General features: G+C 51.4%; 1 long non-coding RNA gene across 1 annotated transcript; it reads left to right on the top strand.

The window, feature by feature from the left end:
* Nucleotides 1–2,447: 2,447 nt before the first annotated feature.
* Nucleotides 2,448–4,555, top strand: LOC123847684 (uncharacterized). The gene is made up of 3 exons (XR_006791590.2): nucleotides 2,448–2,460; nucleotides 3,172–3,340; nucleotides 4,055–4,555. It is a non-coding gene; the product is annotated as an uncharacterized LOC123847684 (long non-coding RNA).
* Nucleotides 4,556–11,341: the final 6,786 nt, after the last annotated feature.

The raw sequence follows: 11,341 nt of genomic DNA, 5'->3' as shown, positions 1-11,341 counted from the left end.
TCATCCAAAGGATGTGAAGCCTGCACAAGGACAGCCTCGGTGCACCTGTCATACCTGGAACCAGGGACGCTTGTCCCGAGCACGTGTGGGGTCAGGCAGCACAGTGGCCTCGAGAGGGAAGCTCAGTGGCTCTGAGCACCGACTTTGAGCTTCCAAACTGGGGCCTGATTCCTCACTCTACCACCAGCCAGCTATGTGACTTTGGCCAAGTCACCCAGCTTCCCTGAGCCTCGGTTTCCTCCTCCGTAAAATGGAGATAAGATTTGCAGGGAGCCTAGCACAGTGCCTGGTAGCTGCTCACTCAATGTACAGGAGCTGACTGCGGGTGGTTAGGAAGCTGATGATGACAGGCAGTGAGGCGTAAAAGCTACCACTTTTGAGCACCGACTGCATGCCAAAGCACGGGGCGCAGTTCAGGTTCTCCACCGTGGTGATATGTGTGTGTGTGTATAAGTATAAACACACACACATATATTCTGATAAACAACCTCCGGCTCTCTGTGTGAGAGAGATAGAAGGAGGAGAGGGAAGGGGGGAGGGAAGGAGGGAGGGAAGGAGGAGAGCGAGAGAAAAAACAGCTACACTGGCAGACTTTAGGGAAGCTAGCCAGCTGGCTGCCTAGGGATGAGGACTGGATTGGCACTGAGTAAAATACTCCTTTTTTTTTTTTTTTTGCTATGACAATCCCAAATTATATATTTTTAAAATTAATTCTAGCATAGTTAACATACAGTGTTATATGGATTTCAGGTACAATATAGTGATTCAACACTTCCATACATCACCCGGTGCTCATCATGACAGGTGCGCTCCTTCATCCCCAACACCTGTTTCCCCCTTCCCCACACTCACCTCCCCTCCAGTAACCATCAGATTGTTTCTCTAGAGTTAAGAGTCTCGTTTTCTAGGATGCCTGAGTGGCTCAGTCGTTAAGCGTCTGCCTTCGGCTCAGGTCATGATCCCAGGGTCCTGGGATCGAGCCCCGCATTGGGCTCCCTGCTCAGCAGGGATTCTGCTTCTCCCTCTCCCCCTCCCTCTGCTTGTGTTCCCTCTCTCGCTGTGTCTCTCTCTGTCAAATAAATAAAATCTTTAAAAAAGAGAGAGAGTCTCGTTTTCTGTTTGTCTCATTTTTCCTTTGTTCCTTTGTTTTGTTTCTTAAATTCCACCTATGATTGAAATCATATGGTACTTGTTTTTCTCTGACTAACTTACTTCGCTTAGCATAATACCCTCTGGTTCCATCCATGTCGTTGCAAATGGCCAGATTTTGTTCTTTTTTAGGGCTGAGTAATATTCCATTGAGTATATATACTGCTGCTTTATCCGTTCACCAATCAATGGACAATGGGCTGCTTCCATAGTTTGGCTATTGTAAATAATGCTGCAATAAACATGGGGGTGCATGTATCCCTTTGAATTCGTGTTTCTGTATCCTTTGGATAAATACCTAGTAGTGTGATTACTGGATCGTAGGGTACTTTTATTTTTAACTTTCTGAGGAACCCCCATACTGTTTCCCAGAGTAGCTGCGTCAGTTTGCGTTCCCAACAAGAGTGCACGAGGGTTCCCCTTTCTCCACATCCTTGCCAGCATTGTTTCTTGTGTTTTTGATTTTAGGCATTCTGACAGGTGTGAGGTGATAGCTCATTGTGGTTCTGTGAATACGCCTTTCTAGATTTCGCATTTTGAATCATGTGACTGTTTTCCCTATTTAACCTGACATTCCAGTTAGACTTATCGCCTTATCATTTGATCCTCAGAATAATCTGCAAAAGAGGGCTAGACCCCACCCATCTGGCAGAGGAGGTGACATGCGTGACTTGTTCAAGGTCACACAGCTCTACCGTAGGGGACTCTGCCCAGGCGGTGAGCTGGAGTCTGCGGTCCCTGGTGGCTCTAAGGTTCAGTTCTCCGGCCGAGCTCAAGGCGCTGTGCTCTGGAGGAGGAGCCCCCACGGCCCCTGCGGCTGCCTCTGGCTGGGGCAGCACCCACAAGTGCCTTCACTCTGCCTGGCTGGTCTCACTGGCTCGGTTTGAGAACCTGCCCTGCAGGCCTCAGCTCTGCAGGGGGAAGAAATAAAAATAGCCGGGTGGAGAGGCCAGGGGCTGGGCTGTGGGCAGCAACGCGTGCCTTTCCCATGACTCGGGTTCTGTAGAGCAGAGTCTTCCCCTGAGTCCGTGCGTGCCAGGCCCTGGGCTGGGTGCCCAGGAGGCAGAGCCGAGTCAGGCACAGCTGCCCCGCCCCCAGGAGCTCATGTCGAGCCCAGCACCGTGAGGTGGGGGCCCAAGAGGGGTTAGCAGGCAGGGGATGCTGCGAGAGAGACCTCTCCCCCAGCCTGGCGGTGGGGGGGGGGTAGCAGGGAAGGGTTCCCAGAAATAGGTCACATGGGAGACACAGTAGTTAAGAAGAGGTGTGGGAAGCATTCCAGGCAGTGGGAACAGCATTTGCAAAGGCAGAGAGGTGTGATGAATATGAGCCACGGAGAAGTGCGAACGGCTGGGTGCATGGGGAGGGTGGGTGCCTGTGGGGCAGGATGTAGGGTTGGGCTGGGGAAGCAGGCAGAGCCCATCACAGGAGAGGCAGGATGGGACTGCGGGGCAATGCAGAGCCAAGAGAGTCTGCAGAGCAGGGGGTGAAATGTTGGATCAGCATCTTAGAAAGACTGTGGACTCTGGAACTCAACTAGACAGTCACACCACGGCCTCGATCCACCGTCTCGTCCCTGTATGCTCCCTCTAGATGCCGTGGAGGCCTCTTTACCAACCTCCAGTTTCTAGCACCTGCAGCTCTACCTGATGGCTCTCTCTGGCTGTCAGAATTCATGCCCCTGCTGGTCTCTGCTTACTCCCACCAGGAGCCCGGGCCCCTGCGTGACTTGTTCAAGGTCACACAGCTCTACCTTAGGGGACTCTGCCCAGGTGGTGAGCTGGTGTCTGCGGTCCCTGGGCTAGCATGCAGGGGATGCTGCGAGAGAGACCTCTCCCCCAGCCTGGCGGTGGGGGGGTAGCAGGGAAGGGTTCCCAGAAGTAGGTCACATGGGAGACACAGTAGTTAGGGCTGGCAGAGAGTGGATGGGTGCGAGCGAATACCGGGCTCACAGTAGGCTCGCAAGAAAGGAGAATTGTTGTCCATGAGCAGGTAGTTCTAGCTCTGTTATCCTCTCCTTTACAGAAAAGAGTAACGAGGAATAAATGCTTCGCTTCCTCCCCAAACTGCCAACTGCTTAGGGGTAAAAGAGGTCTGTTTGTTTATTTGTTTCCTGGATGCAAAGAACTGGCTGATTTCTCCGAGCCTGGTGCAGCTGACAATTCTATCAGCCAACGCGGACGAGGCCTGGAAGGTAGCTGAGACTTTGGGGTTGCACGGGAGAGGGCTCTTCTGAGGACCCACCGGGACCTCTGCCTCAAAACCAACACCAGTTTCTGGTCCTGTGCCAGCCACAGGGGTAATTAGGCCAGATGGTCTCAAGGCAGAGATTCCAATGGTCCCGGCGCTGCTATAAATCAAGCCACAAATGGGGAGGGTGTCTGACGGACACAGGGTGTGGTCATTTTAGGGCAATTTCCCCCTTCAGGCAAGGTTTCCATGGAGATACATCCAGCTTTCCCCCATCTGAATGTGGAAATGAGTTAGGTGATGGGTCCTTTTTTTTTTTTTTTTTAGAGAGAGAGAGAGTGCGAGAGCGTGCATGTGAGCAGGGCTAGGGAGGGGCTGAGGGAGAGGGAGAGGGAGGTAGAGAATCCCAAGTAGGCTCCACATCCAGCATGGAGCCGGACGAGGGGCTCGATCTCATGACCCTGAGATCATGACCTGAGCGGAAATCAAGAGTCAGACACTCAGCTGACTGAGCCACCCAGGCGCCCCTAGGTGACGGGTTCTGATGGTTTGGGTGTTAAATGAACACATCCCTGTGAACATAATGTTTGATATTCCCTTTGATGGTGTCAACTGGACAGAATGTAGGGTTTTCTAGACTTTTTTTTCCCCCAAAGAGATGTATGAAATAGGAGTTTTCACGTAATTCCTATATGGGTTTTGTTGTTTTGTTTTTCAGAATATGGGTCGAGTGGAAATCTACTTTGCAGGAACAAGTGGGCATCTTCTGTCCAAGTAGATGAACTGCAGAACCTTCTAGCATCTTTCTCCGTCTTCCTCCCCAGGACAACTGGAACTGACCCCCCCCCTTCCACTGGGCCTGTGGTGGTGGCTTGTGAGGACAGCCCCCTGTGGATCCGTGAACACACTGCACTCGGCGGGTGGGAGGGATAATCCCAGCCACGTGGCCGACCCTGCTTTGGTGAAGGCATCTGCCTCAAAGGACTGTGAAGCATTTGCTTCGTAAGTACACGGAGAGCCCACAAAATTGCCCATGGCACGCAGTGAGTGCCCAGCAGATGCTAGCGTTCTCCTCCTGTTTAGAAAGGCCTCCGTGGCTCGTGAAGCAAATAGCAGGCAAACGAATTCATGTAAGCATATGAGGACAGGGACACCATTTCTCTTTTTTTTTAATTTTTATTTTTTAAAGATTTTATTTATTTATGAGAGAGAGAGCATATGAGAGGGGGGAGGGTCAGAGGGAGAAGCAGACTCCCTGCCGAGCAGGGAGCCCAATGCGGGACTCGATCCAGGGACTCCAGGATCATGACCTGAGCCGAAGGCAGTCGCTTAACCGACTGAGCCACCCAGGCGCCCAAGGGACACCATTTCTCAAATGAGGAATAAGCCTTAAAAAGAAATGAACCACAGCAGCATGATTCGCAATAACCGAGAGGTGGAAGCCACCCAAGTGACCATCCACGGACGCTCGAGCCGATAAGCCGAGTGTGGCGCGTCCGTGTGGTGCAATGTTCCTCAGCCCTAAAAAGGAAGGGCATCCTGGCACCTACAGGACCGTGGATGGCGCTTGGAGACATTGTGCTCAGTGAGGTAAGCCAGTCGTGGAAAGACGCATTCCGGATGATTCCACTTTACACGAGGTCTCCAGACGAGTCAAACTCCTAGAAACAGAAAGGAGCCGGTGGCTGCCCAGGGCTGGGGGCGGGGGAGGGCGGAACGGGGAGTGTTGCCCTCGGTCAGTTTCCGTTTCGCAAGATGAAGATTATGGAGATGCAAGGTGGTGGTGGTTGCGCGACATTATGAATGTGTCTAGTACCACTGAACTGGATACTTAGAAATGGCTGAGAGAGTAATTTTATGAGACGTGTATTTTACTACAATTAAAAAAAAGTTTGACCAGGGGCGCCTGGGTGGCTCAGCCGTTAAGCGTCTGCCTTCGGCTCAGGTCATGATCCCAGGATCCTGGGATCGAGTCCCGCATCCGGCTCCCTGCTCCACGGGAAGCCTGCTTCTCCCTCTCCCACTCCCCCTGCTTGTGTTCCCTCTCTCGCTGTGTCTCTCTCTATCAAAAAAATAAAATCTTTTAAAAAAAAAATCTTAAAAATTAAAAAAAAAAAAAGTTTGACCCCATTTGCTCAGGTCCCTTCACTGGCAGGCGTGAGAGCAAGAATTCAGACCCGCGTCTGAGTGGCTTCCCCACCAGCAACTCCCCACCAGAAACCTCCTGGCCGGGTGCCCGGTGAGTGGGTAAAATCCAGGGGGAGAGGGTGGCTTCCAGAAAGAGCCGAATGCTTTACTGGGGGAAGACACAGAAGGCAAACTGGGAGAGAGGAGGAATCAGTGGGCATGGAGTCAGGAGAACGGGGTGTCAGGCGACTTCTGCTGTGTGAGCTTGGGCACACCACTCACCTTCTCTGGGCTTTGCGTCTCCACTCCTACATGAGGGTTAGGTTGGGAGGGCATCCGGGCCCTTCCAGCTCGAAGGTCTGGGGAGGGGAGAGATGGGAGGCCCAGGTCCGTTCTTAGGGCTCCAACAGGCCTGAGGGCCCTCCCCGACCAGGGACCCTTGCTGGGCGCTGGGCACGGTCTTCTTCCTCGAGCATCTTCTGTGCACCAAGCTCTGTTCTGGGCCAGGTCCCAACATCGTCTTAGGGAGGACAGGCAATAGACAAGCAAACAAACAGGAATAGATCCTGCGAAGAAGCGCAGACCGCTATCGGGTAGGGTTTTTCAGAGGCGGGTCAGTGGAGTTCTTGGTAGAGAGGAAGGCTTCACTCTTCCTTCACAGGCCCCAGAAGGGCATCCTGGAGGAGGTGGCATTTGGGTCAGGCCTGGAGCCTGGTTCCACAAGCCCCTGTGGAGCACAGACATCAGCTGGGCGCGAGGGGCTGGAGATAAAGAGACTCGTGGGGACGACAGACAGGGCAGCTAACGCATCGCAGTGCCGGGCGTGGTGGGGGGGGGTGGAGAGGAGACGGGGACAGCAGGGCACCTCTCGGGAGATTTGCCCAGAGAAGAGGACACATGAGCTAGACTTGGGAGGACGAGTGAGTTCATCAGAGCCGAGAAGCGCCCCAGGCTTGGGGAACAGCAGGTGTGAAGGCCGGAGGACCCACAGCAGAGACACCATGCCGGGTGTGGTGTTGAAAGGCAGCACTCGCCCGGAGCTTCGTATGCTGGGTGACGCTGCTTCAGGTGACTCACTTCTCTGGGCCTCCTCGGTTTACCTGTTTGCACAATGAATGGGAGTACTTTTGAGAATGCAGCGAGGTGATGTAGGGACAGAGCAGAAGCTGGATGGCATGGGTTTTCTTTCTTGTTCCTCTCCATATTGCCAGATCATAGTGTATCAGGGGAACGGGGCGTGAAAGGCCAATTTGCTGAATTTGCTCCATTCGGCTCCTGCCAAAACCCCTTCACTTACATTGGCTGCCCACCCCTCTGAGTAGAGAATCATCTTCTGGGACCCCCGCATCCCCACGTGGAGCCTACCAGCCCCAACCTCCAAAATCTCCCCCCATTAGAAGCACTATCCTGGATGTCATGCTTTTGGGGACCTTCTTTCTTACACAGCAAATGATGGCTAAGGGTGAGCGGAGTTCCTGCTCAAGGTGAGGGCTGGACCCAGATCCTGTCCATTTACCTCCGGGGGGATGCCGCTCAGCTGTGGAAGTCCCAAGCTCTGGAGAGGCAGTAGAGAGGGTGTCTGGTCAGGAGAGGCAGGGCAGGTGGCGTTCCTGCCATGGATTCTCCTGGTCTGAGCCAAAAGGCATGGCTCAGTTGGTAAAGCGTCTGCCTTTAGCTCAGGTCATGATCCCAGGGTTCTGGGATCTTTTGGGCTCTCTGCTCGGCGAGGAGTCTGCTTCTCCCTCTGCTTGCCGATCCCCCCAACTAGTGCTCTCTCTCTCAAATAAATAAATAAAATTAATTTTAAAAAAGGGCCTTAGCAAGAAAAGAATTTCTTTCTTTCTTTTTTAAATGTATTTATTTATGGGGGGGGAGGTGCAGAGGGAAAGAAAACCCAAGCAGACTCTGGGCTCAGGGCAGAGCCCGATGCAGGGTCGATCTCACGACCCTGAGATCAGGGTCGTGAGATCACCACCCGAGCTGATACCAAGAGACAGAAGCTCAACCGACCACGCCACCCAGGCGCCCCAGGAAAGGAACTTTGCCAGAGGCTATGCAACTGCCAAGTGGCCGAGTCACCCAGTCCAACTTTTCCACGTTGGCTCTGAGAAGCCAAGCCACTTGCCTCTGTGCCATGAGCATACCTGATGTACCTTCTCACTTCTTTCTAGCATCATGAGCTGTTAGTAACAATTCTTAGGAATGACCCAAACAGAGCTGTAAATCTCTGGCATCCTCTGGTCTTTATTTAGTCGTTCAACAAATCCTTATTTGAGCACCTGCTGTGTGTGAGGCCTGGTTTTAGGGGCTGGGGATACAGCAGTGCACAATGCAGACAGAGCCCTGCCTGCCCTCCTGGGACTTACAGTTAGAGCAGGGGAGAGAGCCAGAGACAAATAATCATGTAAGGAAGCATGCGATGCTTAGTGCTAGGAAGAAAACCCAGGTAACACAGGGGTTGTGCTATTTATGACCATGGAAGATTCCTAGGGACATAATACAATGGATTGCACAGTGGACCCCAAAAATAGATCCAGGGGTGCCTGAGTGGCTCAGTTGGTTAAGCGCCTGCCTTCAGCGCAGGTCATGATCCCAGGATCCCGGGATCGAGTCCCACGTCGAGCTCACTGCTCAGCAGGGAGCTGCTTCTCCCTCTGTCTGCTGCTCCCCCTGCTTGTGCTCTTTCTCTCTCTCTTTCTTTGTGTCAAATAAATAAACAAAATCTTAAAAAAAAAAAAAAAAGATATGTCCACCAAGAATCTCTGAATGTGACTGTATCTGGGAAAAGGTCTTTGCTGATGTAATTAAGTGACAGATCTTGAGATGAGTTCATTCTGGATTTATCCAGGTGGGTCTTAATTCTGATAAATAGTGTCCTTTTTTAAAAGATTTTATGTATTTATTTGTCAGAGAGGGAAAGAGAGAGAGAGGGAGAGGCAGAGAGCACACAAGCAGGGACCCTGGGACCATGACCTGAGCCGAAGGCAGGCGCTTAACCAACTGAGCATCCCAAATAGTGTCCTTATAAGAAAAGAAGACGAATACCCATAGAAGGCCACGTGAACACCCCAGTGACCATGGAGGCAGAGAGATTGGAGTGATGTGGCCACAAGCCAAGGAAAGTTTGGAACCAATAGAAGCTGGAAGAGACAAAGGATTCTCCCTTAGAGGCTTCGGAGGGAATGCGGTCTGCTGACACCTTGATTTCAGACTTCCTGCCTCTGGAACTGTGAGAGAATAAATTTCTGTTGTTTTAAGCCCCCCAGTTTGTGGTACTTTGTTACCGCAGTCCCAGGAAACGAATATTCATAACTTCTGACCCCCCTTGAACCCAGTGAGGAAGTAACCACATAGGTATGTGGGGGAAGAGTATGACAGGTAGAGGCAATTCAGGTGCAAAGGCCCTGAGGCTGACTGGGCAGACTTGGGGAAGAGCAAAAGCCAATGTGGCTACTGGAGGAGGCTTGGAGGTCTGTGAGAGCAGGTCAGAAGGAGCCTGTTTACCGGAGGGTTTAGGGTAGGAGGGAGACATGATCCGATGTGGTCCAAAATCAGACCGCTCTGGCCGCTGACATGAGTGCAGACTGAGGAGGTGGGGGGGTGGAAGCCCACTTTGCATGCCCCCCAAAATCACACTGGATTCTAAAAGCATTTTCAAGCTCACATGCTTTATGGAAGGTCTGGTGGGAAAACAAAAGTGGAAGTTACACAGCACACGCCGAGCAAACCCTGCCCTCCTTCCTCTTTAAACAATTCAGCTCCTTTTTTCTTTTTAATTTTAATTTGCATCCCAAATCCTTTTAATAACAAGCTAGGATCTAGGGTTAGGTGTTTTTTTTTTTTTTTTTTAAGATTTTATTTATTTATTTGACAAGAGACACAGCGAGAGAGGGAACACAAGCAGGGGGAGTGGGAGAGGGAGAAGCAGGCTTCCCACTGAGCAGGGAGCCCAATGTGGGGCTCAATCCCAGGACCCTGGGATCATGACCTGAGCTGAAGGCAGACGCTTAACGACTGAGCCACCCAGGTGCCCCTCGGTTTTGTGTGTTATATATATTCACTCTCTATTTGTACCTTGTCTTTTTTACTTTCTTTGTTTTCAGATTTTTTTTTAACATTTTAATTTTTATGTAGTTTATTACTCTGTATATGGTTTGCCATCTTTTTATATTTTGTTTTTCATACCTTGTTAAGGTTTGCCCTTAACATCATAATGATAGTCCTTTTTATTTTACCTTAAAGTTATGCTGTTCACTTTCTTTAGTCTACCAGGAGTTTTTTTTTTTTTTTTTTTAAGATTTTATTTATTTGAGAGCGAGAGATTGCGGGTGGGGAGGTATGGGGTGGGGTGGGATAGAGGGAAAAGCAGACTCCCTGCTGAGGAGGGAGCCTGATGTGGGACTCGATCCCAGGACCCTGAGATCATGACCTGAGCCAAAGGCAGATGCTTAACTGACTGAGCCACCCAGGTGCCCCTGGGGTTAGTTTTTGTAGCGGAGGCTGGCTGGGCCACCTCTGATGCACTTGAACTTCCAGGCCTTGCCTCTCACGTAGGATTTGGTGTGGCTGTGCGGGATTCCTGGGACTTTGCCGAAAGGCCTGAATAATTCTCAGCCCTCGCGTGGACCAGAGAGCAAGATGGTGCCACAGCCCTTGGGGGACTCCAGGGCCAACTTCGAAGGCCAGAATCTTGCCCCCATGGGCGCCTGGGTGGCTCAGATGGTTAAGCGTCTGCCTTCGGCTCAGGTCATGATCCCGGAGTCCTGGGATCGAGTCCCGCATCGGGCTCCCTGCTCTGCGGGAAGTCTGCTTCTCCCTCTGCCTCTCTCTCTCTCATGAATAAATAAATAAAATCTTTAAAAAAAAAAAAAAGAGGGGCACCTGGGTGGCTCAGTTGGTTAAGCGACTGCCTTCGGCTCAGGTCGTGATCCTGGAGTCCCGGGATCGAGTCCCGCATCAGGCTCTCTGCTCGGCAGGGAGTCTGCTTCTCCCTCTGACCCTCCTCCCTCTCATGCTCTCTGTTTCTCATTCTCTCTCTCAAATAAATAAATAAAATCTTTAAAAAAAAAAAAAAAAAAAAAAAAAGAATCTTGCCCACAGCTTTGAGGACGCTGCTCTGGGAGGGCCGCCCACTCACAGCGTGCATGCCTTCCGTTTGGGCACCTTTTGGACATGCACCTCATGATGGTTACCTTCCCTACAACTATAGCTGTTTCTCCCCTTGGCTAGGAAGAGCTTCATCTTTCCCGTCATCTGGGAAAGGGCCAGAGGCCACCATTGGTGCAACCCACGAACACCCTCTTCCACACAACTTGGTTAAACGTGGAGTTAGTTTGGCCAGAAACCTGTTCAGCTTGACCAACAGTCCTAGGTAGATGTCCTGGCTCTTGGGCTCTTTGCACCTAACCTTTCCCTCCTACTAGTGGCCGATGTCGGCTCCCCTGATGGCCCCTCCTGTTCAGCCAGGTCTGGAAAGATCTCTCAGCTCCTTTTTGAATGCATTACCCATAGAGGCCACGAGTTCTCTCTCCAGTCAAAGTCTGCAATAGCCAAACAAAGCCTTCTGCGAGCCCCAGGAAATAACACCGGCCTTCCTGAGGATCATAAGCAACATCATCTCCTATGGTTTAGATTTTGTGCCAGGGAGCAAGCATGTTACATAGATTATCCAACTCCCTCCAAAGTCACAACAATCTAGGAGGTGGATACTATTATCCTCATGTACTTTAGAGATAAGGAAGTTAAGTCTGGGGGTGGGGGGGTGGGAGGGTGGGAGGGTAGGGAGGAACTTTGCCCAAAGGCTATGCAACTGACCAGTGGAGGAGCTAGTTCTCTGAACTTGGAGTTAATGGTAAATGTAAGCTTGGGTGGGACTAGA

The sequence above is a fragment of the Mirounga angustirostris genome, unplaced genomic scaffold, assembly GCF_029215605.1.
Source record: "Mirounga angustirostris isolate CCGP_5_RB_7025 unplaced genomic scaffold, mMirAng1.0.hap1 SCAF_2, whole genome shotgun sequence".
Lineage (NCBI taxonomy): Eukaryota > Metazoa > Chordata > Mammalia > Carnivora > Phocidae > Mirounga > Mirounga angustirostris.
Note: the sequence above shows the minus strand (reverse complement) of the source record. Positions and strands in the feature narration are given on the sequence as shown.